Below are 25,614 nucleotides of genomic sequence, written 5' to 3' on the forward strand. Positions count from 1 at the left end.
CAATAATTTGATTTCTGAATGTCTCTAAGTAACAAATAAAAATTAGTATTCTCCATGTGTGTTGAAAGCATATATACATCTTTTCATTCTCCCTAAACCTGGGACCTCAATCAGAGTCTTTTACATCTGGAAGAACCCAGTCCACCACTGGACACCTTTCTTCCCCTGGCTGCCTCCCCAGGGTCCCAATGGTCACTCTCTCCATGCCTCCAATCCTTCACTCGGGCTCTTGAACTCGTCTTTGAACTCCCTTTTGATGGCTTCGCCCAACTCCTACTCAAACTGTATGTTTTTTATTGACCTTATAGAGAGAGGAAAGAAGAGGGAAGGAGAGAGAGGGAGAAAGGGAGAGACGGAGAGCGGAAGAGAGGGGGAGAGAGAATGAGAAATTGGTTAATCAGATGCTTCCTGCACACCCCCTAATGGGGATTGAGCTGGCAACCTGGATATGAGCCCTGACAGGGAACTGAACCAGCAACCTTTTGGTGTACGTGATGATGCCCAACCAACTGAGCCACACATGCCAGGGAGACACTCTTAATCATCTTTCAAAGTCCAGTTCAAGTATCTCTGCTCCTTACAGGTTTACAGCTCCTTTCCTCCCCAAGAGGATAGATGGTCCTACGTCCTCTACTTGCATCTAATGGAATGAACAAGGTTGTGGGTAGATATGTCTGTCTCCACTGCGAGACCCTATTTCCTTTTAGTTTCCTGATTGAAATGTATCTTAATATCTGCTCCCTTTCTAAAAGCCTGCCCTTCTAGACTATCCTGAAGGCCACAAACATTTTTATTTAGAAACCAGTCAGAACAAACGCCTATGATTCTCCGCAAATTCTGAATGTGTCTTCGTCTCTTTTTTTGAAAGAAAATAATTAAGTCAGAAACTTTCAAAACAAGCCCTTGTTCTCTTCTATGTCTAGGAAGTAATTTGAGACTCAAATGCCTTCAGATCAATCAATATATTGTGCATGAATAAAGGACACTTTTGAAACTGTCTAGATTGCATACAGGAAAAAGGTTACTTTACCCACCAAGTTTTATTTTACAGTCAAAACGCACCCAGGCATACAAGAAAACTAATTAGACTTTAAGACTACCGTGTGAGGCCATGGCATAGCAGCTGGTGGTAACAAAGCTTTATAGCAGCTGTTGGAAAGACTATCATTAAAAAATATGTCTTACCGACATAAAAGTCATCAGTTGGACAATTTGTCAATGACTACTTTGAAATGGGAAAAGCAAGAAAGCTGAATTCATAATAAGTAAATAATGAGTGGCCTATAGGTTTGATGAAAATGCAGGAGGAAAAATGGCAAGAAATCATTAGCAGGAGCAAGTCCCATTGCCATTACACATTTACGACTTTTTGGGTAGTCTGGGTTTCCCAAGTCCAACATGTCTACTGCTGAGCAAAGAAAAATACCCTTCCCAAGCTCTGTTCCACGTTAGTGTTGCTGATTTTCTACCAACTGTGATTTCCCCAAGACCGAGCCAAAGCTACTGAAGGGCTGTCAGCCTTGTTTCTGTGGGGAGGATGGCACCAGCTCGTTTCCAATGCAGATTTGAAGTGCTCTCCGTGAAAACAGTATTTGCTGAAGCATTGAACCAGCCTAGTAATTATGAAATACACTCGGCAGACACCCCAATCACTGGATGATGATTTTCCAATCTAGTGAAGGTCATGAATAATTGAAGGAGTCTGGAAACCTTGAGGTTGTCCTTGAGAGGAGTGAGGCAACATTCCTAGCCACTGCCAGACCAGTCTCCTTGATCTCCAAGGAGTCCTCAGAGTGCCCCAGGCTTCTGGTGCAATTTCCACTCTCCTTCCTCTGATCCTTCCCATCTCATCACAACTACCACCAAAGGGATCAGTCCCAACAAGGAGCCACATTTAGTACTGAATATTCCACTCTCCCAAAGACCCCACCAGATCTCAACCCCTAAGCCCCAGCCTATCATGCTTCTCATTCCTGTGTATCTGAAGTCACCAGAACTCCAGCTCATCCCCCACCACCCAGACTCACACAGATCTACATTCCCAAAGGCTCTGCTTATTCCTTAAACTGCTTGAAGGTCTGGATGCCCACCTCCCATCTCCAAACTTTTCCAGTGTGCCCTCTGGAGCCAGGCATCTGTCATCATCCTGTGTTTGGTTTTCTCCTTCTCGCCCTGATGGAAAGCTGGCTGACTTTCTAGGAGACTGCTTCTCTTGTGGCCTTCTCCAGTTTTCCCTCCGACCCTCCTGAACTACTGACCTTGGAGGTTGGACAGGTTCTTTCCTGCTTCTCCTTCCTTGCAACTTCCAGACCATGATCCTCTGACTGCCTAGCCCATACCCAGGTCCTTGAGGGGCCACCATCAGACTATGACCCACATTTCCCCCATGTTACTTACTCTCCTTCTGGTGGTGCCCACCATTTATTGAAGATCTCCCCCTTCTTTCTCTTTGCCACCATTCTGTCATCATTCTTAGTAATGTCAATATCCTCTCAGACGGTCCATGTAACATCTAGCTTCTCGGCTTCATGGCCTCCTTAATCCAATGATCTTATCCATGATACTTCCCTAAGCCACTGTTTGCTGTGACCTTATCCTAAACATTGTCATTGTTGATAACTATCCACCACTATAGTTTCAAGTTTACAACTACTATTTCATCCTCCCAACTCACTCTCCCTAGTGTCCTCATCCCCCAAATTCTTAGAGCCTACTGTGATTTTTGGCATTTTCCTTGTCCATCACCCCCATTCCTGTCTTTGCTCTCATCCTTACCTAACTTCTATTCCATTATAATTATAACCACTCCCTTACACTCATTCTCAAATCCCAGCAGTTCTTCCCTCCATCACAATTTGCTTAGCAAATCACCCATCTTCCTTATATACTATTCTTTGCCTCCACCTACACAGTTGGAAGTGGCTAGAAAAAAGCATACAATGATGTTATCTGGTCCCATTTTTTAAAATCTATGACTTTAACTAACAAGTGAGTTCCTAGCTCTTTTTCACAAGCCTACTGATTTCCCTGGTTGCTTTACTCTTCAAAACATCTCCTCAATGGTCTCCTTGAGCCTCTAGGCTCCCACCTTTCTACCTCAGTTCCTTTCAAAACTTTGATTCTCAATTTACTAAGAAACTAAAACCAATCAAAGAGAACTTCTCTAATCAGGCAGTGAATTCGAGCTGAAATTGCTCTAATCATGGGCGCCAGTGTCCTCCATCAGGCCCACTCTGATCATTTATAATCTTCCTCTGACACTAGCATTTGAAAGAGAGGATTACTGCCTTTAAAGGAGCCTTTCTTCTCCTGGCACAAATCCCACATTTGTTGTTGCTTCTGTACTCCCTATCCTCCAGTTTCTCTTCCTTTGTCTCATTTTTTCTCATCTTCCTCATCTCTAACTGTTGGGAGCGTCCTGGGTTTGGTCCTTGGTCTTCTTTTCTATCTTCACATGTTCCCTAGATGATCTGATACAGTGCCATCTATGTGCAACTGCTGAGTTACACCTCTAGTCCTACCACCTTTGTCCTCAGACTCAGAAGCATCTATTGGCTGCTCCCTCCACGTCTGCACCTGGACATCTACCAGTCATGTCCCATCCAACAGGTCCAAACTCAACTCTTTCGTCCTCTTCCATCATCTCAATCTGCTCTTCCCCACTACTTCTCACCTTTAAACACTGCTATCCAAACCCAGAGTCATCCTCGAGTTCACTCATTCTCTTCCACCCTAAACCCATTCCATCACATCCAGACAGCATATCCTAGGCTCTGCCTTTAAGGCAAAATCAGAACATGACCACTCCTTACCATCTCCAACCTTCTATCTTAGTCTAAGCCATTGCTCACCCTTCCCTGATCTGCACAAAAGCCTCTTCATCTGCCTCATTTCATAGTTACTTTTCCGCAGTCGGTGGGCCTCTAAAACCTACCAGCTCATGTCAGTTCTGTGCTCATAATCCTCCAAGGGTTTCCTGTCTCACTCAGAACTACAGCCAAAGTCCTCACTGTGGTCTTCAAGGCCCTGTAGAACTTTGCCCTTGCTCCTCACTTACTCCCCACACCCTTGCTCACCACACTGGGCGCCTGACTGCCTTACTGTGTTTCATACACACCAAGTTCATTCCCACCTCAAGCCTTTTGAGCCTACTCTCCTAGGAACCTAACATTTAACTGTCTTCATTAGGAAAAAAAGTTAAGGTAACGCTTTAATAAGATTTAAGCAAAAATAGCCTCTCACTCCTCTCTCCCACAAAACAAGGCTTGATACTCAAACTTTGCTGCAGCCAAGCTTGGAGCAGTCTCTCATTTCAACTATCCAGTTGGCGTTAGCCAAGAAGCACAAAGTCCTGACTCGGCAGGAAAGGCTTTCATAGCTTAAAATTTGTGTCACTTAATTACATTCCACTTCCTAAATGGAAATGCTTTTCTAATCTATACTTGCAAACCTGCTGCTCTTTGGTGGAATGCTTTTGACATCTTTTGCTGAAGCAATCACCTTGTGCGGGAGGAGGTACGCCCTGGAGAGGGGGGTTCCTGCTGCAGTGGCCTCCTCTCTAGCACTGGTTCTGAGTGGACCAGCACTTCTTAGTGTCCACCTTGGACCGAGATCACAGGGAAGGCTCAGAACACACAGGTTCTCGGGACCCTGCCCAGGTGCCTTCATCCAGAAACAGAGGCCTGTGTGCCAAGCTGTGGCATTTGAGTTTTATCTAGGAAGCAACATCTAATATCCAAAGTACTTGTCTCCAAATCAGCAAAAGAATCCCGTCTCTAGTTAGTACTGAAAATTGGAACTAAGTGGCTATAAGGGCTATAAGAAATCCTAATCCCTATCACTAAACATTACAGTGTAAAGATAGCAGTGGAGAGGTTCAAACGCTACTAAAATCCATTCAACCCCCTCTCCTCTGAGTACCCAGCAGATCACAAGTCTCTGGAGCATGCCATTGACACATGTGACCCTTCACTGGGACCAGGCAGTGAGGAGTGTGGGCTACCATCTATATACCGCTGGACGGAAAGTTTATTTTTCATGTCATGATCCTTCATTCTGGCTGGGTCAGTATTTCATTATTTTCCTTACAGAATGTCTTCAAAGCAGAGCTCAGAAGGAAAAAATAGACAGTTCATTTATTTTTAAACTCTTCCAAATCATCTGAGGCAGGAAACAGGACGGAAAAGAGCAAAGTGAGCGCTGTGATGAGCCTCCATGAACCCTCAAGACCTGTGGCGGCCTTAATTTCAGAAGCCGACCCATTCAAATCCCACCTCACCTGGCCAGCTCTCAGCCATGCATCATGGCAGGAGAGGGGCACAGGGGCATTCTGCCAGCACCAGTGTCGACGTCCCTTTGGGGTGCTCTAACTGCATGCACCTCAGAAACCACTCGGGAAATGGAGACACAACCAAAATCTGCGGGTCAGCCCAAAGGTCACTTACATTTGGAATCCTTCCTCTGGCACTGAATATTGGAACCACAATTTTTCACATAGAACCTTGAAAAGTCGGCCCAGATAGACTGCTTCCCAAGTAATTCTCTTTGGTGTGACAAGGACACCCCTTCCCAAAGCAGAAGCAGTGATGGAAATCGAAGTCCACGACCCCAGCACCAGGCTCTCTCCTCTCAAGCAGTACGATGACATAGCTGCCCTTTAAGACATTCTGTGTGGACAATCCACGATCGTTATGCTGATGTTAACACGGACAGTCTCCTCTCCCTGCACATATGGTTAGCATCAATGACTTGAATTAATGTGCGATCGGATGGTGTTGAACAAAGAAGCGGTGTAAGTAGATCGCCAAAGACTATAGGAAAATAATGAAAAGAAATGTGGGCCATGAAACAAATGATTCTGAAAAGGGCCCGGAATAAAATCACCAGCTAGCATTAGTGGCGGTTTTGAGAGGCCCGTTAACCATCTGGAGAACATGATAGGCAGCACGCTGATGCAATCAGCAGGCTGTTCCTGACGGGCTGGCTGTCCAGAAACTGGGGGGATCTAAGTTATGAGGGATGTGTAGAGATATACATGGAGAATAATAAAGCAATAACATCCATGTATATCTTAGTTTAAAAATATTTTATTGATTTCAGAGAGGAAGGGAGAGGGAGAGAGAGATAGAAACATCAATGATTAGAGAATCAGTGACTGGCTGCCTCCTGCATAACCCCTACTGGGGACTCATTCCCCAACCCGGCTTTGTGCCCTGACCGGGAATCAAACTGTGACCTCCTGGTTCATAGGTTGTTGCTCAATGACTGAGTCATGCTGACCTGGCTATAACTCACTTTTTAAAATTAAATGTATTAGGTAACATTGGTTAATAACATCACCTAAATAGACTCATATGTCTGCAGGTAGCAAAGGGAATTAAAAAAGCAGCCAGCACTCTCAATGGTGTTCATTGTGAGAAGTTAATGCCAACAGCTGTGGCCTCTATTCATTTTGGAAATTGATACTAAGTTAGTTTACAGGAATGTCTTTCTTCTCACATTTCCTACAACATTCGGACATATATAATCAATCACTCTTAAATATCTTAATCACCTGGGCTCCTTGTTCAAAAAGGAATATATCCATATTCCTGAGCCACACTCCTGAGGTGGAGCCCAGCAATATGTCTCATTAACAAGTGGCTCATTTATTCCAGGCTGGCCAGCAGGTGTTAGCCCCGGCTCTTGGGTGAGTGATATTAGGAGATGTGCTATGTTGCCACTAGGGGGAGTGTTGGCCAAATGTTGTGCTTCTGGTAAAGGGAGGGAGGGTACTGATTGCTTTCAGGAGCTCAGATACAGGAAGGAAGAATAAAGAGACAAAAAAAGGAAAGGAAGCCATGTCCCTTGGTGGGTGGGAGGTGGTTTTGGAGGGGATTCAGCTGACTTCCTAGGAATCAATGATAAAGGGCTGATGATGGAAGTACTGGACGCCAAAGACCTCAGGTTTTGGAAAGAGAGTGAGCAGGCCATACCTAGTACCTTCTCCCTCCACCTCTGATCCATACTCTCCAAGGAAATGAAACGTGTAAACTTACCCAATGAACATTAAGGTTTTGTGTCATCCTCAGTTTTGATAATGTTATGCATACATGCTTTGTGTATGTGCTTTTCCTCTTAAATATTTTTCTATTATCTTTTATCAAAATGCCTCCTTTAATTTTAGTAACTTTATTGTCTAATTACAAAATATTGCAGTCTCATTGAGTAATATTTGGAAGATACACTAAAATACCTTACAGAAGATAAAGGTCGCCTACATTCAAATAATGAGTATTGTGGTAGAGTCTTCAAGAATTATTTCAGTTCAGAATTGCATGGTTTTTCTGGGTAAAATCATTCTACTTTTTGGAAAAAAAATTAAATCTCCCTCACAAACATTAAAATCATCAACACTTCCATGACATTAGTCTTCCTAATCTCCACCTTTTATCAAAAAATATTTCCCACATTTTTTATTTCCTTATGATAAACTAATTGATAAACTAGAAGATCAAGGATCATAGAATTTTGGGGGGAGAGGTGGAGGGACAACTTTATACTAAAAGCAACATGGATCATAGAAATTTTAAGTTCTTGATATACTGCCACTTTCAGAAAGACTACAAATACACACTTCAGCCAACAAAGTAAGAGAATTTGCTTTGTTATTCGTCCCAAATATATACAAATTTATTTTAGAGCTATAAATGACAGCTCTTGTCCTACTATCTTCTTGATCATTTTCTCTTGTCAAATACATATACAGTATTCTGTCTAATAAACTCACATTAGCATAATTCCTCAGACAGATGCCACTCAGGGATCAGGCATGAGAAGGTGGTTTGGGCAAGTCTGTCCAAGTGCTCTTCACAACGGGCTATTTCTGCAAATATACAGAATGGGGCCTGGACTGAGTCCACTGGAAGTTTCAATTCCCTGACTAACTAGGTATACTGTTACACCTGGTTTACTATCTTGCAAGCTTTTCACTGTTTTCTAAGATCCCTGAGGGGAAATCTAGATCGTATTCTTTCTGGAGTCTTCCCATTTGCCCAACACAGTGCTGGGTACTTCCTGAGGGCTGGAAGTATTCATTTGATAGATATTTGGTTGAACGAATGAAAATTGATGGCCGCATTGTTACTGCTCTTCTGAAACAGGAGCTAAAGGATTTCTGCTGTCCCCAATGCAAGAACAACCCCCAAACCCAAGTGACTTAGGTATGAGGCTGTGCAATGTCAGAGTTGCTCATCGAGTCTGGAATTCCTTCTTTTGCAGAACTCTGTCCTGTGGGATCAGGGACAGACTCAGCCCCATGGGATCAGGGACAGACTCCGCCCCATGGGATCAGGGACAGGCTCCACCCCATGGGAACAAAAAGCAGCAGCTGTCACTCTAAAGACCATGGATGTATGGGGTAAGGCTGCCCAAGTGGAGACATGGGGTCAGAGGTCGGGAGCCTGCCCAATAGAGCTAGACTCCAGGATGGGCACACCATCCCAGCTGCCCCTGCAAAGGGGTGCTCCCTCCCCAGGGAGATGATCTTCCTGCAACTACTGAGGACTCACCAGTGAGATTGTGAGAGACTCCATGGGAGAGAAACTGCACTGAGAGAGCTTGGTGAGGACAACCTGGAGAGGTCGTTAGTGAAAAATGAAAGGCCCCCAAAATACTGACTTTTATCAAACAATGTCTAAGAGGATGTGGTAATTATCTAAAAGTACCTCACATGCCTGGGGTTAAAGGTGAAGCATGCACTGTTAAAGATGCTCTGTGGAGCTGTGAGAAAGTCTTGATGGCGATGGTCATTGAATGAAATGGAGAAAAATATTTCAGCAGGGGATCTAGAGAAGGTCTGTTAAAAAAGAGTCCCAAAAGATACACTTAAGTCATTTGAAGTCAACGGGGCTAGTTATTTGAAAACAAAAGAGAAGAGATCATTTGAGCTGGGCTGGGGGCCAGGAAGGGAGAAGATCGCTGTCTTTAGTTAGCCCTATCGTTCCAAAGGGCTATAAGCCCCTCACTGCCACTCTAGCTGGGAAGGAAGGACCAACGAGAGCCCTGGCACTCAGGAAAGTGATACTGTGGGGAGAGCTAAGCTTGGTGTTATTTACCCATCAGATCTGCTCTTCCTGCTGTGCTTAGTCAGCTGTGCATGGCTTCTGTGACGAGCTGTGTTTGTCCAAAGGCTAATTATTCGAAGGGTAAAAAGATCAGTGAGTTTATCCATGGTTTCAAGTGACAGATAAAATCTGACTGCCCGCTGGCACCAGAGCAGGTGCCTTTTTTTTTTTTTTTTTTTTTTAAGGATTAGTAAAGCCTGCTAGCTATTCTCAAATATTAGCCTTTCCAAGAATAAGACAGAATAAAGAAAAAGACAATCAGACATTTTTAACCTCCTCCCCTTCAAACACGTAAATGGTCATTTCATAAATAACACTTCTGGAACTCGAAGGGAGCCTGTGCGTAGCCTTGCCAGGCGACCTGTGGGTCTGGGGTGGTCTTGGGCAGAGGTCAGTACAAGGAGCTCTTCTCACTGTTGAGCATTTGGTGTGTGCCAAGGACAAGGGTTTACATGTTAACTCAGTTGGTCCTCACATTAAACCTGACAAGGGAGGTACTCTCATTCTTCTATGGAGCAGGCGAGGCCATTCAGGCCACGTGGTCACACAGCTAGTGGGTCTCACCCCTCCAAGAGCTACTGGCTCCAGTGCTTTTGATCGTCACTGCTCTCCCGAACCCCTCTAAGGGGAAGGAGGGGGACCAGGGGCCAGGATGAAGCATCCCTGGTTCCAGTCCTAAGTCTTTAGATGCACCTCTCACACTTGTCCTCTGATGGGCTGTGCCATACAGTAACTTCAGAACCCCTGGGCTCTGGACAGCGCATAAACTCCCTGGACTTGTGGATGGCTGTCTTTTCCCTGTGTCTCCTCACAATGCATGAGTGCATGTCTAGCTCTGTGTTCATCAGATACCAGTTCAGACTGGATGGTGGGCCCATTCTGACCACCTCACTTTAAGCTGATTGCCTCTGTAAAGGTGCTGCCTCCTGCTGATGGTTAAGATCAGCATCTCTCTGGGGCAGACATTTTTCAACCCACACCAGGCATCATGGTGACAAGGCAGGTGCACCCCTCCTCCACCTGTCGGTGCACCCGGCTGGTGAAGAGGGAGCACAGCGCAGGCTCCATCCCTCTGCAGCTCATCCCGAGAAGCCCTGCTGCTCCTCTGACCCCACAGCTGGCTGAGGGTGGAAGGGCCAACGTAGTGAAGCATGAGGGATTTTCTGATCTGTAGACAGAACCAGACATGCAGGAAACCACTCTTTGACAAGGTCCTGGGAAGAGTCCCATGTTTCCATCAGCTGCCCCACGAGGTTGTGGGAGAAGAGCTTGAGTGAGGGCTGAAGAACTCACATGGGCTCGATGGACTCTGCGAGAAAGAAGCTCCTGTCCATCACAGGATGCCCTTGAGCTATGGAGGCCACATCCCTGATCCTGTCTTCAAGGGCTGTGGGCTCCTAACTCACTATTTGTTTTTTAAAAATCTATGTACTCCCCAGACTAAAAATGTCAACCGTTGAAATTTTTTTTATCAGAGTTAAAACAGTTGCAAATAATACAATGTTCAGTGTATTATAATATTCATATTTTAGAAATAAAGCTGTGACATTACTTTCAAATGTATCTTTAACTATGCATACATAGTGATTGGATACCCATAATTACTCACTTTAAAATATATGAATAAGCTCTTCTTAAACAGTTGGAAATTTTACATCATCATTTCTAGTCTGCAGACTTTTTATGTAAAGATGAAATGTTATTTTAGGCTTTCCAAGCAGTCCCTGTCCTAGCTACCCAGCAAGGCCATTGTAGAGGAAAGCGGTCATAAAGAGTGCACAGGCGAGGGGGTGTGGCCATGTTCCAGGAAGATTTTACTTATGAGAATAGGCATTGGGTTGGATTTGACGTGTGGGCCATTGTTTGCTAACTCCTCTCCTGGGCCCAGATTCCCATTCTGCTTCCCATGGTCCCCACTCTGTCCAGGTTCTACTCTTACAGATTCCATGTTTAACAGTCAACTAGTAATCATACCGCTCTACTTCTCTGAAACAATATATATACTAAAATCTAATTTAAAATATATTTCCTGTGAACAGAAGGCTGAACACAATTAAAACAAATACCACACAAGCGCTGATGACTATTAAACCCAAGAGGAAGATTCATTGGGAATGCACCTCCTAATGAGATGGGAACAAGTGTGGAGGTGAGTGCACACATAAATTAGTGAATATTATATAAATAACTGTGGCTCGCTGGAAATTCATTTTTAGCGAAGTCTCTATTCTGAGTAATTCCAACTTTTAGGCTAACGATTGCCTGAAAAATAAACCTCTGCGAAGGGGAATCCTAGGTGTTCACAGATCATCTGAGCTGCCAGACAACCCGAGGCCTAGCACTGAGGCGCGGCAGGCGTTTGGCCAATACTGGCTGTGGAATAAACTGAGAGAGCAAGGAAAGGTGACTGTGGCTCCCTGCTAACAGAGCCATTGCAAGTCAGTCACCTTCTCTCAACCCCTGTTCCCCCACCTCTAAAAAGGTAACTAGGCCCTTCCTTCCCTGCCCATGAACCACCGAGACAAGAGGTAGGTCCCACAGACAGCCACCCCAGGGACCCAAGCTGTCACCACATGAAATCAATTTGCCATCCCAGGACTTGGGTTTTTTAAGGTCCAGGATGCAAGGGGTTTCAGTAGATAACCAGACGTCACCAAGGAATAAATCAGACTCCTCCTCTCTTGATGGAATACGTGATTCAGGGGTGTGAAGTGCATAGCTTTGGGGACAGGCCAGGGAAGAAAGCGACCAACCGGTGGCAGGACGGGGAAGGCATGGCTATCCAGAGAGATTTATGGGCCATCTGCGGAGACCATTATTTATGGCAGGTCACACAGCCTTCCGAAGGCAGCGAGGCATCTGTTTGCCTAGAAGCACAATATTGTTGATCTTAACCCGCTTCCAAAACCAGGAGAGTGTACATCGCCATCTCGGAGCTGCTGCCATTCTGGCTTCAGAAACATGTTTCCAATTATTCCTCCTCGATAAGCAAGGCTGGGTTGCTGGGAGATACTCAATTTTTAAAAATACAATTTTATTCATTTCAGAGAGAAATGGAGAAGGAGAGAGATAAAAACATTAAGGATAAGAGAGGATTACTGACTGGCTGCCTCCTGCATGCCCCCTACTGGAGACCAAGCTTGAAACTTGGGCATGTGTCCTGACTGGGAATCGAACCATGACCTCCTGGTTCATAGGTTAATGCTCAACCACTGAACTATACCGGCTGGGTAGAAGATACTAGATTTAAAATAACAATAGTAATACCTTATGTTATCCAAAAAGCACATGGGGTATATGAATTCATTTGTTCTCTAAACATTTCTATGTGCCAGATGGAGTAGACAGTATTTATATTTTATCCATGAGAAAAAGTACTTAAATTGAAGAAGTATCATGGCAAGTCCTACATCATAGCTAAGCTGGGACTCTGCCCTAGGCTCTTGGTTCTGGGTGCAGGGCTCCCTCTCCCTGGGTGCTAACAGGGCTGCACAGTCTCCGAGGATGGAGAGAGTGAGCTGGGAGCAGAGAGCATGTGCCCTCCTGGCACTCTGGTTGCCCCAGTAGAGAACCATCCGCAGCCAAAGAGATACGAAAAGTAAATGGCTTCCGCCCAAGGTATGTAGTCCTACTGTTTTCTCCTTGCGTAGCACGTGGTGTACTAATCACTCACGTAGACATCACTCTAATTTAATTTTCATTCATCAACTGCCCTGTGAGGAACACACCATTTCTTCCATTTCTACCAATGAGGAAACTAAGGTTCAGAGAGGGTAAGGAGGCATCTACTTAGTACTCGGGAGATTTGAGGGAGGACAGAGGGGTTGCCCATAATGTGGCCTTTGCAAACTTTCTTGGACCTGCTTTGCAAGGATTGCTAAACCTGGCTCCTGGAATCTAGAATAGGGAGGGGCTTTTGCTCCTAGACCCCCCACCACCCTCTAAAGCTGGAAGGGTAACACCTGCAGAGCCCAAGCCTTGACCTTGACTAGTCTAGGTCTGAGGGCAGCAGGAGGATCGGTGGCTCTCAGACCAGTTCCTGGTTTGGTAAAGTTCCTGGGATACAGGTTTCACACTCCTGGCCCATTGGGCATCAGTGGGCTCCATCTCCCCTGTGGGGCCTGGGGCCTGGCTGGCTCAAGTTAGAAATGACTTGTCCCCAGAGGCCCTGACTTGGCTGCCAGTCTGACGGCCCGAGCTCCATTAGCAGGTGGCTGCCTCCTTCCAACCAGGCGAGTGGAGGATGTTAGAGCGGGCCCAGATGCTACCTCAATGCTCAGCTATAATTCTGAGGAAGTCGGCACGAAACGTTACTTCATTATGCTTCCAGGTCTGGGAACGGTGCCAGGGAGCTGCTCTCCTTGTCAGGTCTCTCATCACTTGCAGCTCAAAGGAAAAGAGAAGTGAGCTCCCAAGTGCCAGGCTGCAGCCGCCTTGTCAGATGGCAACACCTCCACGGAGCAGCTGAGCGAGAGGTGAGTAAAGAGCTTGCGTTCCCTTATCAGGAAACCCTGCAGACTGATGAGTGTTCCCTCTGTGTGCCTTTCAGCGTCTGCACAAGGCATGCAGCTAGGAAAGGACACTGGGCAGAGATGAAGATCAGTGTCAGCGGCAAGCCAGAGCTGATAGCCCGGTAGTGGCTGACTTACTGCTGCTTTAGGAAGGGCTCCCAGGCTCTTTCTGGGAACAGTGTGAAAGACTGCTCTGATCACTGGAACACAGGCCCTGGAGAACAGACTGCTCAGAAGCTTGACACAGCTATGACCTTGCAAGTCACCGAGTCTGAACCCCTCTTTACCACGTGGAGATGCTGAGAAGCACCAAGGTTGGTGATTTGCAAAATTGAGTTGCTAAACTAGAGATAACAGCCCAAGGCCTTGGACTCCAGACTCCTGCTCTGTTGACTACGAATGCTTTCCAAGTCCTTCATTTCTAGATCACAGGTTGTTTTAAATCAGCTAGCAAATGAGAGGACTTCAAAATCCGGTGAGGATGCAAAAACAATCGTGGCAATGATCACTTCCTTATGGGAGGCACAGCTATTCCTCTGTGCTCTGGAACCCCACCCACGTCTGCATGTATGAGTCCTTGGCTTGGCCACATATCAGCAGATTCACAAAGTCGGTCGTCCACCTCACTCCTCCAGTGCTGCCAAAGGCTTAATCTGCCGGTGTTGCTTCAGGAAAGGAGATTAAATCATGCCAGGAAAAGAAAGAAGTTGCAAGATTAGAAAAGAAGTTGCAAGGACCCACCTAACGTAACCCATCAAACGCTTCTTGAGTGCTTAGGTGCACAGGGCTTAAGTCCTTGGGAATTCTGTCCATCAAGCCGGAAATGAGTAGGGTTGGACCAGAAGCCAGACCTGATGTTAGAGATAGCGTTGAACTGTATGGATTTTTTTCCTTTCTCAATGTTCTGTGGAATTTCTCAAAGAGTTCTTTATTAACAGAAGGTTTAGGAGGATCAGCTTTTATAGTGAGCTTTATTCATCCATTTACAAATTAGGCTGAAATGATTGATGTTTTGACTCCTTTAAGGGGCTGTGACCGGAAGCCTTTCAGAAGACTTTGCAGTACAATTTTGGTCTAGTTTTTGGTGGGGTTAATTACATTTTCATGTTTGGCTTTATTTAAAAAAAAAATAAACAAACATTTGGGGAAGTGGGAAATAGGATGATATCTGATACTGAAGGAAAGAATTTTAAGACCAAATTAACTGTAAGAGCTACTTAGTAAACACAATTTGCAGAACTGAGTAAGGAGGCAGCAATTAAATCATCCCGTAGCCTCAATTTATACTTGTCTTCCTAAAGAATCACCTGTTTGCAGCAGAACTATTCATTTCAGTCATGGTTTGCTTAGCTTGGTGTTAAAATTGAGCCCACGTTCCCTGAACATACTGAGTTGAGACAGGTGGACCCAAAGTGCAGGGAGTGGCAGGGCCAAGACATCTGGGGATTAAACAATGCCACAGGTGGTGACTACTGACTTTCTATTACAGGAAATGGCCCGCCTCTTCATCTGCCCAGGCCAAGCAGTGCACTGGAGAAACCAAGACTGTCCTCCATGCTGTGTCTGCCAGATACAATGGTGAAAGGCCAAGGAAAACACGCGTGTGCGGACGGATGTCTGTTCTCTCTTTTCCTGGAGAACGCCTTCCGGGCACCTCCCAGAGGTGGAGGAGATGCAGGCACCTGGTGTGACATGAAGGGACAGAAGCACCGGGCCTGGTGTGTGAGGGGAGTTCTTTGAGAGTCCAGCACAGCACTGCACAGGACAGCCACTGACCACGAGTGGCCATGGAAACTGACACGTGTGGCCAGTGGAACGGAGCCATTCAATTTTAAACTTCATTTAACTTTAGATCATTTAAATTTAAAGCCTGTTACCCACGTCAGTTACTGGAAATTTTTAAAATATGTTCGGGACATCTCGAGTATATGAGTCTACTCTGTTAACAGCACGTTTTATGAAATCTAAATACAAATTTCCTCTGAAACTCGGGATCCAAATGAAGTTGTGCATGTCAGAGCTCAAAGACTCAACAAGAGAAATTGAATATCAATATTTTGCTAATAATTTTGTAGTTGAGAATTGAAATACTATCTTAGACATACAGGGTTAAATAATACATATTATTAAAATTAACTGATCTGTTTCTTTTTTAACTTCATTAATGTGACTGCTAAAAACACTGGAATTGCATATATAACTTGTGTTCTCTTTCCAGACAGTGTTGGTGTAGAAAGACATTCGCCATATTGTCCCTGTAGGACAGTATCCTTCAAATAGTTATTGAAAATTGTCTTCTACACATACCCAGAGTAATAATAGAAATTACTTTTTATTAGGTGAGCATAGCAATGAGCCATGTTTTAAAACCTGCCCACTAGGCTCCACCGGTTCCATTTCCATCTAGCAATGGAATCTTCCTATAGGCTCTGGTCTTCCCTTCTTTATATGTGAAATTGGACTTTTTTTTTTAACCTCACCTGAGGATATTTTTTCCGTTGATTTTTTTTAGAGAAGTGAAAGAGAGGAGAAAGAGAGAGAGAGAGAGAGAGAGAGAGAGAGAGAGAGAGAGAGAGGGAGAGAGAGAGAGAGAGAGAAACATTGATGTGAGAGAGACACATGGATTGGTTGCCTCCCACACACACCCTGAGCACCTGAGCAGGGCCGGGGATTGAGCCTGCAACCTCTTTCTGAGCTGGGCACTCCTGTTCACAATTCAGAGTCCAGAAAGCATGGTAGCCCTGGCGATTCCCAAAGCCACCGGAGGTCATGCAATCCCCAAACCAGCTGCCCTGCCGCTCCTGGCCCTTCAGACCCCCACCACTGCTATGGAAACTGCAAACCATTCCTGGCCAATGCAAACAAAGGGCAGCCCTGGAACTGGTGGCCTTCCACCTCTCACAGATGGCCTGGGAGGCGCTGGCCTTGTGCACACACTGACCAGTTCATACCAGTCAAATGAATGCTCTGCAGAATGGGACGGCGAGTCACACAGGAACACGGGTGAACACAGGTAAAGTCCGGCGAGTTTTTACTTGGTTCACACTTCTCTTTCTAAGTGACGTTATAAATAATTCACCCAACCCGCCCACCGTTCCTCTGTAATTTGACTTGTTGCAATGACTGTTGAATTTATCTCCCTGTGGCCTGACTCCATCCACCAGACCGAGAGCCGAGGAGACCTCCTTCCCCCACTCCCATCCCCTCTCCCACGGTCAGCAAACAAGCATGTCAACATGTGCAAACAGCAAGTGCCGCTAGTCCCCAGCTGGACAAACACGGGCAGCTCCTTCCTACTTGGTGACTCCATTTCCTCATCTAGAAACTGGGCAGACCCAGAGTCCTGCTGGGGCTCTTGCAGAGATTCGGTGAGTTGTTACAGCTACCTGAAACACAGAGATGGTGCCTGGGACACAGTGAATGCTCAAGGCAGGTCAGCTGTTCCTGTAGTGACCAGTTTTATTCCAGCTGCTGGGGGAAGAAAGGAATTCTGTCTTTCTAACTCTCAGTGCTGAATTTTAGGAACTGGATTCAACTTCCTGATCTTCACCTTGCCTTAGGGTGGTCAGCTCTGGTGGTCACTGAAAACTAAGGGGATTCATTTTTCTTTAGCTTTACATTTACTTTCTATGCCCCACATCCTACAAATGCCAGGAGGAGGCTGTGGGGAGAAGCCCTCTCTCAGAACAAATAGTAGTGAATCTGTTTTTTTTTTTAAAGAAATTCCCTTTTATTTTTATTGAATTTATTGGGGTGACACTGGTTAATAAAATTATATAGGTTTCAGGTGCAATTCTGTAATACATTATCTATATATCGTATTGTGTGTTCATCACCTCAAGTGAAGACTCCTTCTAGCACCATCTATCCCCATACCCTCTCTTACCTCCCCCACCCTTTTTCCTCTGGCAATAACCATACTGTGGTCTATGTCTATGAGGCTTTTCTTTTTCTTTTTTTCTTAATCCCTTCACCTTTCTCACGCAGCCCTCCAACTCCCCTCCTCTCTGACAGCTGTCAGTCTGCTCTCTGTATCTATGAGTCTGTTCCTATTTTGTTTATTAGTTTATCTTGTCCATTAGAGTCCACCTATAAGTGAGATCATATGGTACTTGTCTTTCTTGGTCTGGCTTTTTAATTTCATGACCATAATGCTCTGCAGGCTCATCTATGATGCTGCAAAAGGCAAGATTTCTTTCTTTCTTTTTTTTTTCTTGCCCAGTAGTATTCCATCATGCAAATGTACCAATTATCCACCCATCTACTGATGGGCACTTGGGCTGCTCCCATACCTTGGCTACTGGACATAAGGCTGCAATGAACATAGGGGTGCTAATCATCAGAGAGATGCAAATGAAAACCACAACGAGGTACCACCTCGCACCTGTCAGAATGCTGTCATCCACAAATCAACAAACAACAAGTGAACCTTCCTGCACTGCTGGTGGGAATGCCGACTGGGGCAGCCACTGTGGAAGACAATATGGAGTTGCCTCAAAAAAATTGAAGAGGAAAGAACATTTTCAAGTCCCATAAGTCTGGTTTCACCAACCCTCGCAGCTCAGGAGTGGGAAACCACCAAGCACCAGGCATTTCCAAGTTACCCTGATTCTAGCCCAGGGGGGCCTGGCCAGGGCCTGGCTCAGGTGGTGCATGGACAAGGGGCTGGGAGAATTCAGGGGCCCCTCGGCAAGACGAAATGATGAACCTGAGGGTATAACAAAGTCTTGGTTGCCCTCCTAGGACAGAGATCCCACTTAACCTTGCGATGGGCTGTCCTCAAAGTGTCATGTGATTCTGCGTAACTGCATTTCCCACCTTTCAAATTCTTACACTGCCGTGATCCAAAACAGGTTCATAATCACTCGTAATTTCCCCCCACAGTTTTACTGCTTCCATAAAAGGCTGTTTCTTGTCTCCTTCTTGCCAACAGGTGCCAGTCCTTCGCTCATGAAAAGGGACATCGCTGGGAGAGGAGAGGGCGCAGAGGACGTAGGGACATTCTGATGAGGTGACTGCCCCTGAAGGCACTCCCGCCAGCGCCAGACCCCCTCCGCCTGCGCCCGCACAGAGGTGCGCTGAGGGGAGAAGCGCAGGGAGCACTGGCCTGCACACACGCAGACAGGCCGGTGGGCTTCTCTGTTCGCACAGCGTCCGGAGGCCCTGGGTGTCAGAGGGCGGCCTGCCTCTCAGACAGGCCCACCGCTGACAATCAAGTCCCTGCCCTGGCCCAGGGTGCAGGCTCCCCTGTGCTGGGTGCTGTCACCCACAGTCAGGGAACGCCCCCTCTCCTGAGACACCAGCCCACTTCCTGGCTGGTCACAGTCTAGTCTCTCCGGAGCCTCTTCTCTCAGCAGAACCTTTCTACCCTTTTGTCTCTGTGCCCACTCCTCCAGGTCCTGCTGGGGACCAGCCAATTCACCCAAGGCCACACCAAGACCCGCACCTCTCCTCTGTCCAGAGGACGCTGTTCCAAAGGCATGCCAGCAGAATGCCCTGTGCAACTATTTCACAGGCATTTACTCATAAACAGGATAAAAATGACTCTTCTCTCTCTTTTCCTCTCTGTTATTTGAACCCAAGTGGGCTGTAAATAGAAGACACGGAGTCCTGGCACAAAAGATGGGAAAGCACATTAAAAAAAGGGGGAGGGAGGGCAGCAGGGACACTGCCTCCGAACCGGCAGGCAGACCCTGAGAGAGGCTCCTGGCAGAGCGGGTTCCAGGCTCAGCCCCCCTCCCTGGAGCGGAGGAAGGCGCTCCTCCCTCTCCCCCGCGGTCCCCCGCTGGCCTGTCCGAGGGCTCTCAGCTCCTCCGGGCTCCCGGCTGTGCTGAGCTCTGTCTGGACCCCTCTGTTTCTAAGTTTGCAGCCAGAAGGGTCCCCGAAGGCAGTTTCCCCTTCCACACGCTACCCCTCCGCTGCCTGTTTACAACACGGATGTCTGATTCTTCCTGCTTCTCCCCGACAAAATTAAAAATCTCATCCCCCCTGTCAGAAAACCAACCCCCAGGGAGCGGAGCGATGGCTCAGAGCACCCATCCTCCTGGCAGGGAGCGCGTTGCCGAATGTAACTTTGCAGAGCCTCTCTGCCTCTCAGAGGTTAAAAGGCTGAAAACAGAGTCATCTCAAAGCGTGATGTTTTACAGCTAGGATCTGTCTGAATGCACAACTCATCTTTGCAATTCTTGTTTTTTAAAGAGAGAGAACGTCTTCCAATCTGAGACTGGTTTCGTGAGAAAGAAAGGGGCACCCCCTCACTCCGCTCACACTCCCCTGGCCGGAGCAGCCTGCGTGCAGCCGAGCTGCCGCTGCAGCTGGCCGAGCTCCGGGCCATTGTGACAGCGGCTCCCCACCACACGAGCCCCAGCCCCGCGCCGCCCGCTCCCCTCTGTGCCTGCACCTTTCTCTCCCCCCTGCGAGGACTCTTATTAGCCTGGCTCTAATCTAAAGCATCCTCTCTGCCATGGATCAATGCCCAAGGAGAGAAAGCGGAGCGCCCCTCCTCACACTGACCCTAGCAGACGACCGATGTCTGAGTGTCATGCACGGTCACCCCCCAGCCATGCATGCAGCCTGTGCAACACAGCAGCGCCTGCACCCCGGGACCCCAGCACGCCTGCCCGCCCTGTGGGCTGGCTCCAGTTCAAGTCTTCTCGGCAGACAATAGGACACAGCTACGCTGGAGCCCGATCGCCAGCGGGCAGCTGTGGGAGACAGCGGTGTACTCACCAAGCCCCCGTGAGCGCATCTTCCCAACTACAAACACTGCTGCGGAGCGGCTGCCTCCGGCCGGTGACTCACAGCTGTCCCCCCGAAGGGCGCCGGGCCGGACCGCCAGATGGCTCCCGAGTCGGCGTGCTGGTGGAACAGGTTTCCAGATGAGCCATGTGAATGGAGACCCGCCGCACACCTTCGGGTGGCACCCACTCGGGGCCAGGAGGATGAGCACGGGGCTTTGCTTATGTTTATGGAGCTGGAGCCCGGGGGCGCTCCGATTGGCGGGGAGGGCGGCGAGATCCGCCAATCAAAGGCGGCCTCCATCCCAGGGAAACTCCTGCTCATTTAGTTAACATCTTCAGAGATCGTCCTCTTTTCGAGGAAGAGCTTTTAGAGTCTCACAAGAGAAAGATGTAACTTTGCTTCAACGTGCATGCCTGATGCCTTTCACTAATAACCAGACAGGCCCTCCTCCTGCTATGCCTCCAGACCCTCACTTTTCCTGATAAGGGACTAAAAGAGGGAAAAAAGAGGAAGAAGGAAAAGAAAGCTGGTGATGGGCTGGCGATGGTTCATCTTCATCAGCCTCCACCTTGTTTGGAGAGAGGAGGGGAGAGCGCTGGGGCTCAATAATTACTGATTCCGTTGCCATGGAAACAGACTGGCTGCAGCGAGTTGGATTCGTGTAGAGCATCTGCTGCCAGACCCATAATCAACTGCAATCTCATCTCTCCCCCTCCCTACTTTTGTTTGATTGTGAGTTTGCTTTTTCCCTCCTTCTCTTTGTGTGCAGTTTTTGTCCAAAGATACCACATAACCGCCTCGCTGTGTACACACAGCACATGCAAGCCTGTGCGCCCCTGTGCCCAGAAACACGTGCACGCAAGAGTGCCTCCCAGCAGGGCGCCCCCGGAGGATCCACACTCTGATTCCTCCTCGGGATACAAATGAACAACCCTTCCCATGCCTGCACTCCTGCTTAAAACGCATTGTAAGTTCGCCTAAAAAGGGGTGGGTGCCTTTTAATATACGTGGCATCTCACAGCCCTGAAAGCCCCAATAAAAGTTTGCAATGGCGTTTCTCAGAGGGCTGCCGTGGCTCCTGGCACATCTTTGGAATGAAGCCATTACACCAGCAAGTTCATGGAAGATTTGCAAGCACAGTCTTCAGGCGCATCTTGTTCTCTGCGTGAGCATTTCACCAAGGCGCCCTGACCCTGGGGTCTCCTGGGGACCTTCCTCAGATATAGGCAGCCCTCAGACTCCTCCCTGCTGCTTCCAAGTCTCCTGGTTGCATGACCAGAGTTAATGTCACCTAAGACTCTGGATGTGCTGCTATCTCTCTCCTCATCAGCAGGGGGCACCACTGAGCAAAGAATGGCCGCCTGGCCTGGCCAGACCCAGGAGGGGCTCAGAGGATGGTAAACTCACAGCTGGGCCTGCGGGAAGCCCTCACTTCTGCAGGGATCAAGAATGGCAAGCAGCAAAGCAGGCTGAGCCTCCTCCGCATCTGTTCAAAGCGCGCAAGCAAGCTCTTCAGTCACCTTGCTGTTCTTGGTGGACATGCTGACAAGCAAGAGGCTTCGTCTGCATTTGCCGATGGGTCAAGTTATACCGAAGAGCTCCGGCCTTTGGAGAGTCTTCCTGGGAATTCCCCGTGGAATCCTGGCTAGCGGTGTTGGTACTGAGGTCACAGACAGGCATGCTCTCCATCCTAGACTGTGCACCAGCTCAGAGAGCTGCCGATGGGCCTCGCCCAAAGGGCAGCCGGCCCGTCTTGGCTGAGGCCTGACCTGCTGTTTGTCCAGCCTCTGAGAACTGGCAGGAAGCACACAGCTGGAGGGCCTGCCCTCCAGAGGCTCAAAACGTGTGATGGGTGCGAATCCTCAAGCTTCTGACCACGTGCCAGACGAATGACGTGCCATCTACACGTAAGGAAAGCACAGCATCGGATAGCTGGAAAACCCCCGGAGAAGTCATGACCCCAGGCACTGGAATAAAACTGGAGAAATCTCGTTCCATTCCGCCCCCCTCCACGGAGCCTGCGCTCTCGGCTGGCTCTCTCCTGGGCAGACCCTGCTGCTACCACTGATTGTGCATTTTCTTGGGACAGATTCAAGTTAATTGAATTCTCCTCCTTTCCATAAACATGATTTATTAAATGTCTCATTACCAAATCAGAGGTAATTCATACACTTTAGTAATACTTCTGAAATAATTTCACAAACCAAAAAAGAATTCTGTTAGATGATTTGTGGTTTTGGATCAGAAAAGATAACCACCGTTGCGAATTGATTTCTAAATTGATGTCTAAATTCTCCTTCTTGTGCCTGCAGGTCTGACCTAAAATGAGCCTTTATCCTGAGCATCTGAAAGGGGCTGGGTGGGGTTCTACTTCCTGGGTCACAGAGAGGGGGCACGAAAAGAAAATCCTTCCATATTCCAACCCGGGTCCCAATCAGATCACTTCTGCTCTGGGAAACCTTTCGTCAGGAGGCCAGCTCATCGCTGGCAAGAACGTGATGGTGATGACCCCTTAGTTTATGACATGACTACATGAGCCCCATCTTTTTGGTTGTTTCATTCTTAAAAGGGAGATGACTGGCCTCAAGAAAAGCCCAAACACGTGGTGTGTGTAAGGCAGATGGCTCACCTCCAGCTACACCTTAGCCTTCTTAAGGAACCCCCTGCCCGCCTCCCCCCAGCCATATGTGCCCAAGCGGGTTAGTCTGGCAGACCTCACTTCTGTCCGTCTAACACAAACAGGCCATATCTCCCAGGGGAGTGAGGGCAGAAGTAGAAACTGCATCCTAATAGGTCAGAGTGTGGGGACTATTGGCTCCACCCAATGGCTTCGTTTGTTCAAGAGACAATGGAGAGATATTTTCTAGTCAGTGGGGCTGAACAGGGTATAGTTATTTTTTTTTAAATACGTTTTTATTGATTTCAGAGAGGAAGGGAGAGGGATAGAAAGGAACATCAATGATGAGACAGAATCATTGATTGGCTGCTGCCTGCATGCCCCCTACTGGGGATGTAGCCTGCAACCCAGGCATGTGCGCTGACCAGGAATCGAACAGAGTCCTCCTTCATAGGTCGACACTCAATCACTGAGCCACACTGACTGGGCTATATTATTATTATTATTATTATTATTATTATTATTATTTACATTGTGCATTTTAAAACTAGAACATGTGCAAAACCTCACCTAAATATGGTCAAGATAACTTTTACATACCTTTTTATCTCCAAGGGGAAGTCATTATTATAATATTTTGTAGAAAAATCCCCATCCACATACAGCTGCTTCTGTTTTTCTCACCCTGGTGAGATGATCAGAAGCAGAACTTACAAAGTCTGTTATAACATCACTTTACCTGTAGGTCCCAGGATGTTAGGCGCTGTGTATATAGCCCTGGCAGTAGAGGAAGAGTGTGAGAAATAACAGCAAATGCATATGCAGGACTCACAGTAGGTCAATACCATAAAAATTCCCATTTTCCTAAAAGGAAGCACTAAGTAGTATGACTACAGTCACCATCCAATAAGTGGTAAACACTGGGTTCAAACTCAGCCATCCTACACCAGGGCCTCAGAGCCCTCAGAGGCAAGGAGTCCGGAGCAGGTGATACTGTTCCCGTAGCATCCTAAGGCTGAGCTATAGTTTGTAACTCATATTTAGCAGGTATTACTATGAAAAAGTTTACCTCCCTAAACAAAACCTATGAACACTGAAATGAAGCCAGTTCCACAAACCGCAGAGCCATCTATAAACAGATGTCCAACCCATGTGTGTCTTCTTTCCTCTTCCAGAGTGTGACCTCTGACAGGGGACCATCATTTGCATCCCTAGGCTGGAAGAGTCAAGGTCAGCAGTCCTTGAGGAGTGATGGACTTGACCAAGTGGAACAGGCTGGCCCAAGAAGATCATGGAGGACAGAGCAAGGCTTGCTGTGAGGCACCCCTGGTTCAGAGCGCCTTCAGAGGAATCAGCAGTGAGACTTGGAAAGCTTATCATCTTGCCAGCTCAAATTTTCCAAATATACCATGGCAATGCATGCCAAGATGGCAGGCGGAGGAAAGCTCATGCCAAAGGAAATATGAAAATGCCCAAGTTCTCTGCTCAGCCCTGCCAGGCATGTCCTCTGGTGGCAACATGACACGGGGCCAATGGTCGGAGAGACTCAGGTGGTGCAAATGGGACAGAGGTTCTTCACCGTTAGGGAAAGGGGCGGGTCTGGGCCACCTCACATTCTTCTTGGTTTTCAGTCGTGATATGTGTAATAAACCTCTCATCTACTTCACACATCTACTTCACGTGCAAACGGTTCTACCTTTTGAGAAAAAAAAAATTTTTGACATTCTCAATCAGAGAACCAACTTCATGGCAGTTGGTGGAGATGAAATCTGTTTCATCAAATGGTTAACTCTTGATGCCCTTACTTTCTCTACTCTTTCTGCTCAGATTCACAGAGAGCTCACGTGTGCTGGTCTCCTCCGACAGCAGGGAGTGCACAGGAAGAGACAGGACAGGGGGCACCAGGATGAGGGGGGAGAGTGGAGGGTTTCTGAGCAAGAGGGAAGCCATGAAGGTCAAAAAGGTGAGAAGATACAGTTTGCCCAGGTCAGGAGGGAGGAAGAGGAACGTTCTAGAGATGTAGGCAGTTAGCTCCAAGAAGGTCATGTTCTGGGAGGTGAAAGGGGGTGGGTGAGGCAGAAGTTGTTTGAGGGCTTAGAAGGGGGTCCAAGAGATCTATACACAGCCAGGTGTGGAACCTCAAGGTGCAGCCATTCAGAGGACCGAGGGGTTACCACAGGGAATTCTAGGGCGAGCCCTGTTTAAGGCTGGCTTCCTTGGAAGTCAGTCACATCACAACTACACGCCCAGAGTTTCACTGACTCTCAGCAACAAGCAGAGCCTCTCTGGGAAAACCAACTCAGAGGGCACCCAGTCTTGGAGAACCAGCACTGCCCACGGGGCGGGGTGTTCTCAGACTCAGCCCTCCAGTATCCTCAGCTTGTCCCAGCCAGAAGGCTCCCAACGGTTCCACATTCTGCCTCCAATTAAAGGGAGCTTGGAGACGGATCCTGGCCCCCTGGGCAAATGATATTGACAGGTTATTCCCGACTCTCACAAAGAACCAGCGTTGCAACCTAATTTGTGCAGCAATTACATTAAGACAAAATATAATCGTATTTTATTGCTCACCACTTGCCTGCATCGTTAAGTCAGTACTGCAGGAAGGAGTTAATTTGATTCCATACATAAAAATTGGCCC

At 47.4% G+C, this 25,614-nt stretch overlaps 1 protein-coding gene across 5 annotated transcripts in view; it reads right to left on the reverse strand.

Moving 5' to 3' along the window:
- ELMO1 (engulfment and cell motility 1) overlaps positions 1 to 25,614 on the reverse strand; it is a 345,973-nt gene that overhangs the window by 55,945 nt on the left and 264,414 nt on the right. The window contains exon 1 of one of the 5 annotated variants that reach the window (XM_084896338.1): positions 20,345 to 20,754. The exons of the other annotated variants lie outside the window; for them this stretch is intronic. The gene's annotated coding sequence lies outside the window, so the exon portion shown is untranslated. Of the gene's footprint in view, positions 1 to 20,344; positions 20,755 to 25,614 lie in introns of those variants that run through there. 5 annotated transcript variants of the gene reach the window in all.

This window comes from Pipistrellus hanaki (assembly GCF_964339955.1).
Source record: "Pipistrellus hanaki genome assembly, chromosome: 10".
Taxonomy (NCBI): Eukaryota; Metazoa; Chordata; class Mammalia; order Chiroptera; family Vespertilionidae; genus Pipistrellus; species Pipistrellus hanaki.